Genomic DNA, 16,472 nt, shown 5'->3' with positions numbered 1-16,472 from the left:
TCCTGTACTCCTGGGAGCCTATATATTTTGTTGTGTTTGTATATAAAATATTAATTTGTTAAATATAAAATATTTTAAAGCATCCCACAATTTTTGTAACCATGTTTTGGTAATTTTTCTGCCTTTTTTTTTTTTTTTAAATATCCTGGGAGCCCTGAAAAATGTAAATGACTTAAGTCTCTGTATTTCTAAGAGGCCCTGGGAACTGCTTAAATTAATATTTGATTCCCTTTTATTTTGACAATCCAAAATCCACGCTAGTTGAATTACCACTGTGTGTAGCACTAACTAATGTTGCCCTATATATTTGTGGCTTTAGAGCAGGAGGCCCTCGAGCCTCTCAAGTCCCCATCTTTCAAAGCAATTCATTTTTAAAATTTTTTGTCTTCTTCCTTACATTCTTTGCATGGGTTGACAAGAAGTGAAATTCAGGGACTTTGTTAGTAAAAGGCATAATTTAAGCTGTAATTATTTTTTTATTTTTTAAAGATTTTATTTATTTATTTGACAGAGAGAGACAGCGAGAGAGGGAACACAAGCAGGGAGAGTGGGAGAGGGAGAAGCAGGCTTCCCGTGGAGCAGGGAGCCTGATGCGGGGCTCGATCCCAGGACCCCGGGATCATGACCTGAGCCGAAGGCAGACACTTAACGACTGAGCCACCCAGGCGCCCCTTAAGCTGTAATTATTGGCCGGCATTAGAAGATAAAGCTTTGTGAGGGTCTCTACCCTGAAGAAGTTAAGACAATCCTACCCACTCCAGAGCCAACCTCCCCTAATCAGCCAGCCTGCTTGGTGGTGGAGGAGGTTATCCAAGAGGGGAGTCAGAAGGGAAAAATCCAGGGATAATCTCAGCATCCATCTGAGGCTAATTCTGTGTCCAATAAACACTGATTTTGATGTCAAAAGTTTTCCAAGTGTGTTCATGATCCTCTACTAGTGAGATTTTCTTTCTGGCAATGGACAAGACTGGTTGCCTTTCAGATATTGCAGGGTAAAGTGACTTTTTTTTAAAGATACATTGAACACTATTAGGTGGTAGAAAAAGCTAAACCCTGATATTTTTGTAGCAATCAGACATCTCTCGGTAGATAAATCAGAACTTGCTTACTGGACTATTTTGATGGATAATGGCCAAATTCTCCAACTAGTGTAGTTTTAGTTGGTAGTCACATTCTAAGATAGTTAGCTACTGGACTCTATGGGATTTATAAGAGCTGGTGATTTTGTCACTGATGAAATCCAAATAGGATGAACTAAAACAGCTCATTAAAACTCAACTCTCTTCTGAGTGCCTTTAATAAAAATAAAAAAAGAGCATGTGTGTCAGTACAGTTGACCCTGAACCACACAGGGGTTAGGAGGACCCCCTGCACAGTCAAAATCTCCCAGACTTAACTGCTAATAGCCTACTGTTGACCAGAAACCTTACGAATAACATAGTCAATGAGCACATATTTTGTATATATATTATATGCTGTATTCTTACAATAAAGTAAGCTAGAGAAAAGAAAATGTTATTAACAAAATAGTAAGAGGAAATAGGGGCACCTGGGTGGCTCCATCAGTTGAGTGTTCCTTTGACTCTTGATTTCGGCTTAGGTCATGATCTCAGGGTTGTGGGATTGAGCCCCAAGTTGGGCTCCCCGCTCAGCAGGGAGTCTGCTTGAGATACTCTCTCTCCCTCCCCCTTCCCCCCCCCACTTGTGTGCACACTCTCTCTCTCTCTCTCAAAATAAATAATTTTTAAAAATAAGAGGAAGTACACTTACTGTACTGTACTGTATTTTTTGAAAAAAGTCCATGTATAGGTGGATCTTGCAGTTCAAACCTGTGTTGTTCAAGGGTCAACTGTACTGTCAAAAACTGCATGGATCTAAGGAACATCATTATTTAGAGCTTTATTACATAAGAAAAAAATATTTTAAGATGCTTTTAAAATTGTCAACAAATTGGGGCGCCTGGGTGGCTCAGTCATTAAGCATCTGCCTTCGGCTCAGGTCATGATCCCGGGGTCCTGGGATCGAGCCCCACATCAGGCTCCCTGCTTGGCGGGAAGCCTGCTTCTCCCTCTCCCACTCCCCCTGCTTGTGTTCCCTCTCTCGCTGTGTCTCTCTCTCTGTCAAATAAATAAAACCTTTAAAAAAAAATTGTCAACAAATTAAACATAATCTCAACCAACTTTTATTGAGAATGTTTACAACACAGGGATTCTCAAACATGATAAGTTTAACAAGGATTGTTTCTGAGAAGAAAAAAAAATGTTAACATTTTGCATTCCCTGGTGCCGCTTCTGTGGAAAATAGTTGGTTATCCTGTATAAAAAGAAAAATTAAATTTAGAGTCAAGTATAAGTGAATATGTGAAGGTGTGTATGTAATGTTAGTATACAGATGTTTCTTTTTTTTTATTCTTATGTTAATCCCCATACATTCCATCATTAGTTTTAGATGAAGTGTTCCATGATTCATTGTTTGTGCATAACACCCAGTGCTCCATGCAGAATGTGCCCTCCTCAATACCCACCACCAGGCTAACCCATCCTCCCACCCCCCTCCCCTCTAGAACCCTGTTTGTTTTTCAGAGTCCATCGTCTCTCATGGTTCGTCTACCCCTCCGATTTCCCCCGCTTCATTCTTCCCCTCCCGCTACCTTCTTTTCTTTTTTTTTCTTAACATATATTGCATTATTTGTTTGAGAGGTACAGATCTGAGATTCAACAGTCTTGCACAATTCACAGCGCTTACCAGAGCACATACCCTCCCCAGTGTCTATCACCCAGTCACCCCATCCCTCCCACCCCACCCCCCACTCCAGCAACCCTCAGTTTGTTTCCTACAGTTAAGAATTCCTCATATCAGTGAGATCATATGATACATGTCTTTCTCTGTTTGACTTATTTCACTCAACATAATACCCTCCAGTTCCATCCACGTCATTGCAAATGGCAAGATCTCATTCCTTTTGATGGCTGCATAATATTCCATTTATACAGACGTTTCTATAAAAATTTCTTCATGTATGATAAAATTGACATGAGAGAGATTTCTCAGCTATTCTTCAGTCTGTATATTTTTAGCTATTAATCTCTCTCTGATAGAACACTTATTCTATGTCTGTGTTTTCCAAAATTTTACAGTATTTAACTATAGAAAGTGGTTTCCTAAAGTTCATTGATGCCAATAAGATTTATGAATAAAGGGCGCCTGTGTGGCTCAGTTGTTTAAGCGACTGCCTTTGGCTCAGGTTGTGATCCTGGAGTCCCGGAATCGAGCCCCGCATCAGGCTCCCTGCCCGGCGGGGGGTCTGCTTCTCCCTCTGACTCTCCCCCCTCTCATGCTCTCTATCATTATCTCTCTCTCAAAAAAAAAAACCAGATATATGAATAAAGTATTTCAAAAGTTGCAGTTACTCCTCACGTATTTATTTCCTTTTGTGCAATTAAATCATCCTATTTTATGTCTAACCATTTTCTAAGTAAGTATAAATCCTCAGGGCAGAGCAAGACCTCAGATAATCAGATGAGAAAAACAAAGAAAAAATGATTATTGAACTGTTCTGCTACTGACAAAATAAAATGAAATCTTAAGTGAGCTAGTCCGTGTAAGCCCTAATCTTGAAAAAAATCCAAATAAAGCTCTTTTCCTCAAAGAGAAGTTTTTACTCAATTAACCAAATCGCGGATTAAATTCCATTTCACGTTTGTGAGCACTCTACCACTTGGTTTGGTGTTATGAGCACAGACATTTTTTCCATTTAGTATTAAACTATTTTTTGGTTTCACATTTTATAAATGTCTCCACTTTGTAATATTATAAAAGATAGCTTCTTTTCCATTATCCTTTTGTTCTTAGTACCTTAAAAAAAGGGAAAAAATTTTTAAATAAATAAATAAAGGAAAAAATTAAGAATATATTTGCTCCTATTTCTGATGTGAACAGGCCTTTGCTGAAACAGGAATTAATGCCAAATATAGTCTGAAAATTTAAGTTCCTAATTATGTCCCATGAACACATTAAATTTTTTCTTCACGTTTTCAATATATTTGTCTCTTTTATTTCTGTCTTATCTAACTGAGTTGGCTAATGTAGAAGAACTGCATTAAATAAAAGGTGACAGATTATTTTTGTTTTGTTCCTGACAACAGAAATTCTCCAAAGTGTTTTACTATCAAGACTGCTACTGACTTTGAGACCATTATATAAATCATGTTAATAAAGATTCATCTCTTTCTATAAGATGTTCTTTTAAAACAGCAGACATTGATGTGGAATTTTGAGATGATTAAATAATTTTTCTTCTAATAGTGAAAATATTTTAATAGATCTCCTAATGTTTAACCATCCTGAGTTGTTAGAACAAACTTCATTTCTATGGAGTTACATGATTTTAAAAATATACTGCTGAATACAATTTACTAATATTTCTTTAACATTTTTGCATTGATATTTATAAATAGGATTACTTACAGTTTCCTTTTTTATACTACTTTTATAAGGTTTTGGTATTAGTATTGCTGGCTGCATAAAAAATATTTTGAGATTTTCTTCTGTGTCTGAGCTATAAAAATTCAAAATCTATTGGTCTACTACTTTTAAGGGGGGAGTTCCTAGATAATGTTTTCAATTTTTTTCCATGGTCATTAGTCTGTTCAGAGGGTTTTTTTTTTTTTTCTTTCTTCTGACATCAATTTTGGAAGTACCTACTTTACTAGACAATCTTCCATTTTATTCAGGTTTTCAAACTGACAGGCACAGAGATTTGCAAAGTACTGTTTTATGATTTCCATTTCTTCTATATCTGTTTTAATTTCCTTACTTTCATTTATATGTTTGTATATTTATGGTTTCTCTTTTTTCTTGATCAAGGTAGGCTAATTAGGTTAGTTTATTTTATTTTATTTTTTGCAAATAATTGGATTTTGCTTTACCAGTTCTTCTATTTTACTATTTTATAATGTATTAATTCCATTTTTCATTTTATAATTTTCTTCCTTTTGCTGTCCTGAGGTTCACCTTGTTCTTTTTTAACTTTTTGAACTACATCCCCTTAATTCACTCATCTTTCTTGCTTGATAGCATTTAAAGCCTTGAATTTTCTACTGAATATGGCTTTGGCAGAGTCCCATAAGTTTTAACATGCAATGTTTTTATTATCTCTTTATTTTCTGGATATTGTATAATTTTTGGTATTACCTTCATTAGTTAGAAATAGTGCATTTTTATTTTTGTTTCTATGAGAAAATACTAAGAATTTTAACATTCTTAAGCTACCTATGTATTTAAAGGTTGAGATAGTGATATGAAAAAAATATTTGCAAAAATATGTTAAGCATAGAATCTGCATTTAAGATTACATGAAGTTAATAGATTCTTTTATTTGTGTGGTATAAATTTATCAATCTGCATTTGGATTTAATTTCAAAATTCACAGGCTAATAAGATATTAGGATTAACATATTTATTAAATATGTAGGGCCACCCATATATCTGCTATATCTCCAGACTTGATGTGGAAACTCTGTGAGTCCTAAAGTAGAAGTCATGTTCTTATGTCTTTCCACATTTTCTTAGTTCTCTAGAAGTGGTAAATCACAACTTTTATAAAGAATCTTTGAATACAGGTCACTTGGAAGGCAGAAATGCATTCAATCTGTAAGTTCTGGCCCATTATTGTGGACACTGATTACCACAGTAAGAACACAATCCCTGACATATTACTTGCACGATAAATGATGATAAGGTCAATGTCTACAAAACCAGTGAGGACTATTGTGGCATAGTCCGAGGAACATGGACAAAGCAAATCTGGCCCTAAAATACTGACATTTTCCATCATATAAAGCCCCCATTGCCCCTATAACAGTAGTATGTATATAGAATATTAATGTACACATGCAATCAAGTAATAGAAATATACTGAGCATAGTTTAATTTGTGAATATCTGAAAATGACAGAAATTTCCAAACTGGGTTGAATTGGGAAGTGCATACCATTTTAAATGTAACCTTCTGAACTTCTTCCATTGCGTGGCTAGAAAAATAATAAATAAGAAATAAATCAGTGTAACTAAGGAGTGAAGTTAACTTTCATACAAAGCAACCTAATGATTTTGATGGGTGTTATTATTTCTTCTTTTATCTAGTTTTGTTCTTCCTTCCATCCATTCTCCAATTTGTTGTTAGAATTCGTTTCCAAAATGCAAATCTTACCATATGGCTCTTCTTAGCCTAACAATAAAGTTGAAATTCCTTAGTTAACTATTTCACTGGCTAATTCCTGTTGATTCTTCAAATTCGGCCCTTAAAGCCTTCTCTGTACTCCTCCACTCTCTGGCCTGGGTTAAATACCTTTCTTTTAGAAACCTCAGCCCCTGGAATGAAGGTGCATTTAACATAGTATTTTGTATTTGTTTATTTATCAATTTTCTCTATTAGACTGTAAACTCTTAGAGCATAAGAATGGAATCCTATCTATTTGTATGCTTCTAGTCTTTGCAACATTGCCTAGCACCCAGTAGAAATTCAAAAAACTTGCTAAATGAATGAATAAAAAATCTCTGGTAATATAGTAAGGATACAAACATTTTAGAAAGTAAAGCTCCTTAGAAAGAAACTCATATTTTGTACACAATTTGGACAAACAAAATACTAAATGCAATTACAAAGTTTTGTCTACTTACAGCCTCTAGTATAGTTGATTCTTTTACTTTTAAAAACTTATGAAAATAGTCATAACTCTTCCAGTCTCCTGAATCAAATATTTAGTAAATGATTCTTTGGAACTTAAGGAGTAATGCATCTTTAAGACACTCATTTCCTACACATGAAATTTTATAGAACTAAACTGTTTAATAGGTGAATGTCACTTGGGGTATTTACAAACATGAGTGGATTAAAGAAAAGATCAGAGATACCATAATATTAAAACAATACAGTGGGGGAAGAAGTGAATCTCAGACTAGAACACCTGATTTCAAATATCTATAAACAAACTTAAAAACTTAATGTAAATAAATGCACAGTGTATTTTTTCAATTTTAATGTTGAGTGATTTTTTTTTAAATACGGTATTTGCATACCCTGAACAAAAACTGTCTTCGAATTTGGATAGGACCTTGGAATTCTTCCTGGAAGAGAAAATGAGGGCATTACACATCAACTAACAGTAAAAATAAGTGCAAATTGTTATTGAATTCTTAGGGAAACTCCAAGTTACTTTCATCTACCATAGTTTAAAAGGAGGGAATCAAGGACTTGAGTATATAATTCCTATCAATAAGGAATCTTTGAATGTATACCTGAGGAATTTTCACCTAGCAATATCACCAGAATGTTGTATTTTAAAATAATTTCCTAGGGGCAGCTGGCTGACTCAGCCAGTAGAGCATGCAACTCTTGATCTCAGGGTCATGAGTTCGAGCCCCATGTTGGGGGTAGAGTTAACTTAAAAAAATTTTTTTAAATAAAATAATAAAATAATTTCCTTATCAACATAACAGCTTCTAGGAAGTTTGTCAGTTGTATGTCTATTCATCAATAAGTAGAATGAGAAATGACAGTTCATAGATAATTAGCTTATTTAAAATCTCCTCTCAGCATTTTGTTACAATGAAATAGTTTCCTTAAGATACATATTGTATGTGCTACCACATGAACAGGGAAAAATATAAAATAGAATCATGCCAGAGCTAAAACACATCTAAAGCACTTCCTATATTTCTATAGGAATTGAAATTGAAATTGAGGGACAACTTTGGTAAACTATATTCAGGGAGATTTGAGTAGATTTTCCCAATATTCTCCATATTCACAGAAATGATAATGAAAAATATACCAAATAAGAACAAACCAATTTCTCATAATGGGTATATTTTGAAGTGGTTCTTTTCTTAAAACATTTCATTTTAAACAATGGAAAGATTTAACGTTTTATGGTTTCCACAAAATAGGTTCTTATAGTTTCCTATTTTCAACAACTACTTCTTATAGAAGTATCAGGTTGGCGGGGCGCCTGGGTGGCTCAGTCGTTAAGCGTCTGCCTTTGGCTCGGGTCATGATCCCAGGGTCCTGGGATCCAGCCCCGCATCGGGCTCCCTGCTCAGTGGGAAGCCTGCTTCTGCCTCTCCCACTCCCCCTGCTTGTGTTTCCTCTCTCGCTGTGTCTCTCTCTGTCAAATAAATAAATAAATAAATACATCTTAAAAAAAAAATCAGGATGGCAATCATTATGAAATTTGTCATCAAAGCCTTTTGAAATTATTCCATAATGTAAGTATAATAAAATTTTTAAATTCTAAGAAATGGCTCTGACATCTATAAAATTCTGAAATTCCATATTAATTTGGGGTGCCTGGTTGGCTCAGTTGGAACAGCATGTGACTTGATCTCAGGGTCATGAGTTCGAGCCCCACATTAGGTGTAGAGATTACCTAAATAAATAAACTTAAAAAAAAAAAACTTCAAAATCCTTGCTTTACAAGTAATATATCTTAAATTCTCAATATTTTGTACCTAATTCTCATCCTGACTATACACTCCCCAGATTACATAATATTTTAAAATGTACACTTAGAAACTATATATTTATATGCTTATATAAGAAAAGTTATATATGTTATTTTAAACAGGAAAAAAAGGCAGAGAAAAATGTAACTGAAATAGTGTCCAATTTTAAAACTTTCAAGCCCAAACATACAGGTCTTTTTAGTCTTCTTATTGGAGAAAGAATTTGGGAAGTAGAAATAAAAAAGCTGTGGGGATGGAAGTGAGGATGTCTAACAAAGAATGTTTAAGAAAAGTGTCTGAATGCACTAAGATCTGAAAACTCATTGTCTTTAAGAACACAAAACATTTCACTATCAAAAATCTGTTTTAAAATTAGGTGACTTAGGCCCAGCAAAGCTAACACTCTACTGTAATTTTTTTCTATTTGTGTCTTACATTCTTTTCCTTCATTGGTTCCTATGAAACTTGGCTTGTTGCAAAATACTTTTAGGAGTTGTTTGTCCAACAGGATAGACTGCTAAGTCAGAGGTTATATATTCAGCTAGTTTTCTGGAAATATAGTCTCACTCAAAGTGGAACATTCAAAGACCCAAACAGGCCACAATACTGAGTGTTTAGCTCTAGTAAACAATGACACTGGAGTGATATAGTAAACTAATAATTTGTTGGTGTGTTTTAAGAAACTGGATCTTTAAATTGAAATCTTACACTTTTCATCAGTCAAGCAAAATCTTCGGAAAGTAAAAGTTAATTCCAAAAAGCATATATTACTTCTAGGATGTTTGTTGACAACGAATTTTATTCATTTTTTCATACTGAAAATCCTAAAATTTTAAGAGGCTATTACAATTCCTCTTACATTTCTTATTCAAGTTGGCAGCAGATTTTGTCTTCCTTGATGGAAGCTTAGTTTAAGAATGTGAAGAATTTAGTAAGGAAATAGTGACCATAAAAATAAATTTTGAGGAATTTATTTGCCTAAACTGTATGCATTTTTTAAAAGTACTTGAAGACCATTGGTAGTATTTTAAGAATAAAATTAACATGGTACTTAAATTAAGGGAAAATCTAACAATAAAATAAGAGAAGCCTGGCTGGCTCAGTCGGTGGAGTGTGCCACTCTTGATTTCGGGGTTGTAAGCCCCATTGTGTGTAGAGATCACTTAAAATCTTTTAAAGAAATAATAGAAGTATCCTAGATTAGACAATAAAAAGACAGCATAGTGAAAAAAGTATTTGCCTAGACTAGAAGTCAGAAAACTGCTGTAATCTCTAACCTCACTTACTAGCATGGTCTTGGGAAACACCTTTATTCTGAGTTGTTTCCCTTTTAGCAAACTGAGGATAACAATACTTGTTTGTTTGTTTGTTTGAAGATTTTATTTATTTATTTGACACAGAGAGAGAGAGTGAGCACAAGCAGGGGGAGCGGCAGGCAGAGGGAGAAGCAGGCTTCCCACTGAGCAGGGAGCCCAATGCGGGGCTCGATCCCGGGACCCTTGGATCATGACCTGAGCTGAACGCAGACGCTTAACCTGCTGAGCTACCCAGGTGCCCCTGGGGATAACAATACTTGTATAAGTACTAACAGAGCTGCCAAAAGAATAACTGAGGTAATGTAAGACTTAAAACTATAATGCATTACAACAATGTAAGGCATTACTTAAAAATAATACCTAGAAACTTTCATCAATGAAAGAGTTAAAAATTCTTTTTAAATGACAATAAAAACTCCACAATCTCTAGTTAAAAACCTTAAAACCCAGTTGTATTCCTCTTAAACAGATACTGGATTTGGGCCATATTTCTGTTTAATTGTGAAAAACCCAAAATGCCTGAGTTTAGTTTCTGATCTATTTACTTCACAAGCCTTACTCTTCCTAACATCTTCCTAACATAGAAAGCTTACCATCCTAGCCAACAGCCAACCTGTTCATCGAGGGGCGGTAAATTGTCCTTCATCTTTTCTCCTGTTCCTACCTAAGGACTAGGCACGTTGCTCTGGCTTTTCCTTAAGCCAAGAATAGGTTTCCTCACTGGGAGGGTCACGGCCCTTGGAAGGGAATGTAACCCCAGCTTCCCTCATTGCCCTCAGCTTGGATCTGAGGGGACGTAATATGGGGAGGGGGAACGAGATTCTCTTTTCTTCCTGAGTGAAAACACTTCTGCAAACAGATGCTCTTCTTTAGGGTGTTTATGTCAGGCTTATCCTGAAAAAGAGTGTCTTCTACATCACCACAACTGGGAATTAACGGCCCCACAAAGAGTGGCAAAGCAAGCATGCAGTTTGTGTTACATACGTCCAGTCTGAATCTCTTCATTCTTCTCTCATGCAGTTGAGGAAGAAGCTGCAGTAACGGATGCACGACAGACGACTGAGAGACACGAACACACACACACGTGATGAGCACAAAATCTTCTCAGCATTGGGCATAAAGACGGTTTCCTATTTGTTTGGTTTTGGTTTTGGTTTTACCCACTCTACTTGCTCCAGACAAAAAAGAACAAGAAAGATGTTATGTAATGTAGCCCTTTGAAAGCACTTCAAAGAACATGGAGAGTAAGCCAAGAGATTGAAAAAAATGTGGTAGCTCTATGCTAGGATCCTTGTCATTATGCTGAAGAAACACTTTCCTTAGGGCCTCAGCCCCATCATCAGCTGCCAGCAAGTAAATCAACCACCTGCATCTCTGAGAGGTAAAAGGCTGTCTGCTTCCAGACTTAGGCAAAATGGTTTGGACAGATGAAACCAACTCTGTGAGAATCAGTTTTCTGCTATGAAAATGTTTGTCTGGAAGATTATCCGGTACACACATCTGGGAATCTCCTTCACAAAATATACATTGTATTTAAAACTGAACATATGGAACAAGACAACAGGGGACACAAAAGTGACAAATGTGTCATTGATAGTGAAAAATGTGACTAAGATACATTTTCTCAAAATGTAAAGATGTCAAGCAGAAGAAAATGAAAGTACATTTGAGACGTGTGGATACCTGATAGGTTCATTTTAAAGGCACGGCTTGAATTGAACCTTCTCACAAATATTAAATTCAAATTTATCAAATGGATTACTTTAAGTCCTATATGATGGTTCTTTGTTAACCAATTCATCCTAACATTCAACTCCTCATACATAAGAATATTCAATATGACAAACATTTAAAACTGAGTTTATATTACAGTTACCTTTTCATAGGTACACGTATATTTAAAATACACTATGCTCCTCATTCCCTAAATTGGTCCATGGGAGTGAGTCACAAGCATAGAAGGAATATTATAGTTGAATAATTACTAAGCATTCCAGATTGAAACCCCAGAATAGCCTTTTAAAAATCCATGCATATAAAAAGAAAAACTACCACTAAAACCACACAATTTAGGAGTGAACTGAATTCATGTTACTGGTATCTGGCTAATCTTAGTAAATTCTCACATTAAAAGCCTAATTACAAATAAGGAGAGCTGAAGAATAGAAGTGGATATTTCTAGTTACATTTAATGACATTTTTGGCAATCATCTTTCTTTTAAGATAATTCTTAAAATGACTTTGGTTAAATCTGTTTTTTCCTTGTACTAATTGATATCTAAACCAATATGTTTTACTTAATCATTTGTGCTTTTTTTTTTGTATCTAGAATGTAAATTTCATAACAGGAGGGATTTCTTTTTTAATTTTCTATTTCATTTACTGCTGTATTTCTAGTACCTAGACTTGTGCTTGGCACATAATAGGTACCCAGTAAATAACTGTTGAATGAATGAATAAACTTAATGTACATGTAGTTATTAAGATATAAAATAAATTAAATGTATAATAAATATTGAATTCCATTTATTTATCCACATATAAACTTTTAAAGGAAAAAGCATGAATTCTGACCTAGCTCTATTAAACTGCAAAAACAGATTTAAAAAAAATACTAGTGGGGCGCCTGGGTGGCTCAGTTGGTTAAGCGACTGCCTTCGGCTCAGGTCATGATCCTGGAGTCCCGGGATCGAGTCCCGCATCGGGCTCCCTGCTCGGCAGGGAGTCTGCTTCTCCCTCTGACCCTCCCCCCTCTCATGTGCTTTCTCTCATTCTCTCTCTCTCAAATAAATAAATAAAATCTTTAAAAAAAAATACTAGTGATTACTAATAAGAAGTAATTCTACACCTTACCACAACATTTGAATTGCCCAATTTCCGTGTCTTCGAATAATGAAATAAGAACTGTTAAAAAAAAAGTAGTCAGATTTACTATAGATGGTTACTGGTTTCATTTATTATTTTTTAGTGTATGTATTTATGGAAATCACCTTACCCTTTTGGTATTATCTTTTTCATCTGTTTCCTGTTGAAAAAAGAGAGAAATAAATATCATACATATAACATATTATAAAATTATAATATATAATATATAAAATACTATATTATTATATTATTGTAGTATATTATAATCATATACTATATGTAGTATAAAGTTTATAACATTATAAAGTTTTTTTTTTTTTTTTTTAAAGATTTTATTTATTTATTTGAGACAGAGAGAATGAGATACAGAGAGCATGAGAGGGAGGAGGGTCAGAGGGAGAAGCAGACTCCCCGCCGAGCAGGGAGCCTGATGCGGGACTCGATCCCGGGACTCCAGGATCACGACCCGAGCCGAAGGCAGTCGCCCAACCAACTGAGCCACCCAGGCGCCCAACATTATAAAGTTTTTTAAACTGAAATTGGTTAAGCATATATTGCTCTAAAAATAAATGGGAAATTAATTACATATTATTTATAAGTAAACAATAAAATTAGAAACATCCTAATAGTTCAACAGTGGTGAAACAGGAAATTATGACATGATCACATAATAAAATCCTGAGAGAAAAAGACTATAAGGAATCACATCAAAATCCTTGTAGTTGTTACCACTAAATAATAAGATTGAGTTATTTTTGTCTTTCCCATAAATTTTTCAATATTCCTCTCTCCATCCAAAAATCTGTTTTATTAAGAATGAGTCATATCATTCCTTTTTGTTGTTCTTTTTTGTTCTCATTTGCTTTTAATACAAAAAGAAACTCATGGGTGAGCACCATTGTCATTCCTTTTATCTTAATAAGGAAAAAAAGTCAATTAAGTGTTTTGGAAATAACACCACTAAAAACACTACAAAAATACAGTTGTAAACACTTGTTTTAGTTTCAGAAACATTTATACTTTTAAAATATCAAGGTTTCTTTGGATTATTAAATGTGAAAACTGTGTAAGTCAGAATGCACCAATGATCATAGTTAGATTAGAATTATTAATGAAAAATGTAACTCTAAGCCTGTGGCTCTTTTCCTTAATAAAGTAGTTTGAAAATAAGTTCATCTATAGGACACAGAATACAATCTAAGGTACAGTGCATTATGCTATTTTTCAAGTTCTCACTTATCCTCATTCCAGGACAAAAAGTTCTCCTAGATGAATCGAATAATTTTACTAAGAAACCAAGGCATCACAGTAAGAATAAAATTTTCTTTTTTTTCTTTTCTTTCTTTTTTTCTATTTCCTTCTTTCTTTCTCTCTCTCTTTCTTTCTTTCGTCTTTCTTTTTTTAGGGAGAGAGAGTGCAGGGAGGGGGCAGGAGGGACAAGAGGGAGAGAGAGAATTTTAAGCAGGCTCCATGCCCAGCAAGGAGCCCCAGGAGCCCAATGTAGGGCTCAATCTCACAACCCTGAGATCATGACCTGAGCCGAAATCAAGAGTCCAACGTTTAACCGACTGAGCCACCCAGGAGCCCCAGTAAGAATATAATTTTCAAACTGAGGTTGACAATAAGTTTGCTTTTTTCATATTCTCTCTAACAAAGTACAATGTTTTAACCTCTAAACTGCGACACATCAGTTCTCCAATTGTAGTATAAATTAGGAAGACAAAAAGAGCCAAAATGATCCCAAATTTCTCTCACCAGAACTAGAATGTCTTATGAGGGGAGCATATGATTTTCCAATTAGATGATCCTAAACTCCATTATTACTGACGTGAAATTCTCAAACATCTGAGAAGCTGAAGTATTTGTTTCTTATCCAAAATCAACTTAGGCTCTTTTAGCTCTTCATGAAATGCTTCCTAAATTGGGTATATTTTCTTCCAGAAGGAATTCCAAGGTATCACTGAGCAATTTTTTCCCCTACAAATAAAATACTATTTCAACCTTACCTGGGGTTTTGGCAGAGTCCCCATAATTGTAATGCAAAGCTCCTCCAATGCATTGGATGCCTAATGAAAACGAGAAGATATATAGCCAAGCTTTTGCTTTCACAACATTTACGTAGAAGATAGAACTGTCGAATGTTAGGAGCGCAAGGATATTCCAAAAACCCAGAACAGAATCCTTCTTGTGTCCCATTAAAACTCTGTAGGAATCCCTTGGTTTCTCTCATGACAAAAACTTGGCTCCTAAAAGTAAAACCTTCCTTGCAACCAGCGGGGGAGAATGTTGTATGCGGGACATATGCGTGGATCAAGGCTTCCACTGTGGTCCAGATACATAGTTCTCAGTACTAGCTAAGTGTCCATGAAATTCTATGACTGAGAGAAACTAGAACAGGGCCAAAAGAGGGATTATTCTTCCCGGCTTGTAGCAGAGTCTGAATCCACATGCCAAAGCTGTGAGCCTCACTGAATATTACTCATTATTGGCTAATTTGAAAATCCTGCAATGGCTCGCAAACAATGGGAGTTGGAGGGGAAGAAGGTGCACACCGTGCACCTAATGTGAGTTACCACCCTTCCAGGCTGCTGACTGCACACCCCAGGATCAGGTTTTTCAAAGCATCTGAGCACAGAAGTAGGGCAGGGCTCCCTGTGGTTAGCAGCCAGCTGGGTGTGGTGAGAAGTAACACAAATGGACAAGCAGGGGCGAAACCTGCTTTGCACAGAATTCAGCACACTAGCACCATGAACAATTGATTACTGAATAAATGCATAGAAGTACCGAGGAGCTGGAACAGTGCTGGGGGGTGGGGAGCCATATAATTCGTAGTTAAAAACATGGGTTATGGAGCTGAGTAGCCAACTCTAAAGCAGTGCAAGTCCCAGTTCTGCTCTTCAGCTGTGACACCCTGGGCTGGTTACCTAACCTCTCTAAACTTCAGTGTCTTCAGCTGCAAGGCGGGGTTGACAACATCACTTCGGAGGGTTCTTGGAAGGATTAAGTGTAGGTAGAGCTCTTAGCACAGTGCCAGGTACATGGCAGTTAGTTAACAATAATAGCAATAAAGAATGTGTGGTCTGTAAAGCTGGATTTACAGCTGCAGTTACTCTTAATTTCGAAGACATGCCATAAAGGATTGTTCGGGGCTGCCGAGGGTCTCACCCTTGCAACAACAGTGCATGTTGACAGTATGGCTTATAGCTAGGGATCCAGATGGAGTCCTGAACCAGCTTCTCTGAGCATCCTCCCTAGCACATCAGAGGTCTGCTTTGTTCTCTTCCATTTGTTTGCCTGCCATGCACATTGTGGCGATATTTAGGAATAATATGATTTGGCTCCTATTTATGTAGTGCTTCAATAAATTGTAAAATACTTTCATATACCTAATTCGCATTCTGTCCTTAAAACACAGCTGTGAGATATACAGGACAGGAAGGGTTGTTCCCGTGTGCGAAGGAAGTGGCCGATAGTTGGTCCAGTTTAGACGTGGGAGCTTGGCCATTGACATCCCTGTATTTCCTTGGCATTGACTGTTAAGCCTATGGCCAGGGAGTTGGATGAGAGAAAGAGTAACACTGATACACTCCTTCCCACTTTTTCTCTTCAGGGTTGGGTACATAGGTCACCCCATAAAAATCTGGAAACATTCCTGAAACCTCCTTTTACGGCCCATCTAGAAATGCTGTAAAACACGAAACAATAAAAAGAAAGTATCTAGTGATGTCATGTGTCTCTTAACACACAGAAGAATAAATTTAGTGTTTCCTGAGAACACAGCTCTGAA

At 35.9% G+C, this 16,472-nt stretch overlaps 2 long non-coding RNA genes across 2 annotated transcripts; both read right to left on the bottom strand.

The window, feature by feature from the left end:
• Window positions 1–2,268: 2,268 nt before the first annotated feature.
• LOC110590883 lies at window positions 2,269–7,094 on the bottom strand. The gene is made up of 3 exons (XR_002480985.1): window positions 7,080–7,094; window positions 5,992–6,031; window positions 2,269–2,313 (listed from the first exon to the last, which is right to left on the bottom strand). It is a non-coding gene; the product is annotated as an uncharacterized LOC110590883 (long non-coding RNA).
• A 5,579-nt stretch (window positions 7,095–12,673) lies between these two features.
• LOC110590819 lies at window positions 12,674–14,708 on the bottom strand. The gene is made up of 3 exons (XR_002480975.1): window positions 14,692–14,708; window positions 12,816–12,845; window positions 12,674–12,724 (listed from the first exon to the last, which is right to left on the bottom strand). It is a non-coding gene; the product is annotated as an uncharacterized LOC110590819 (long non-coding RNA).
• Window positions 14,709–16,472: the final 1,764 nt, after the last annotated feature.

The sequence above is a fragment of the Neomonachus schauinslandi genome, chromosome 2 (genome assembly GCF_002201575.2).
Source record: "Neomonachus schauinslandi chromosome 2, ASM220157v2, whole genome shotgun sequence".
NCBI lineage: Eukaryota > Metazoa > Chordata > Mammalia > Carnivora > Phocidae > Neomonachus > Neomonachus schauinslandi.
The sequence above is the reverse complement of the archived record's forward strand: the minus strand, read 5'-3'. Positions and strand labels throughout refer to the sequence as shown.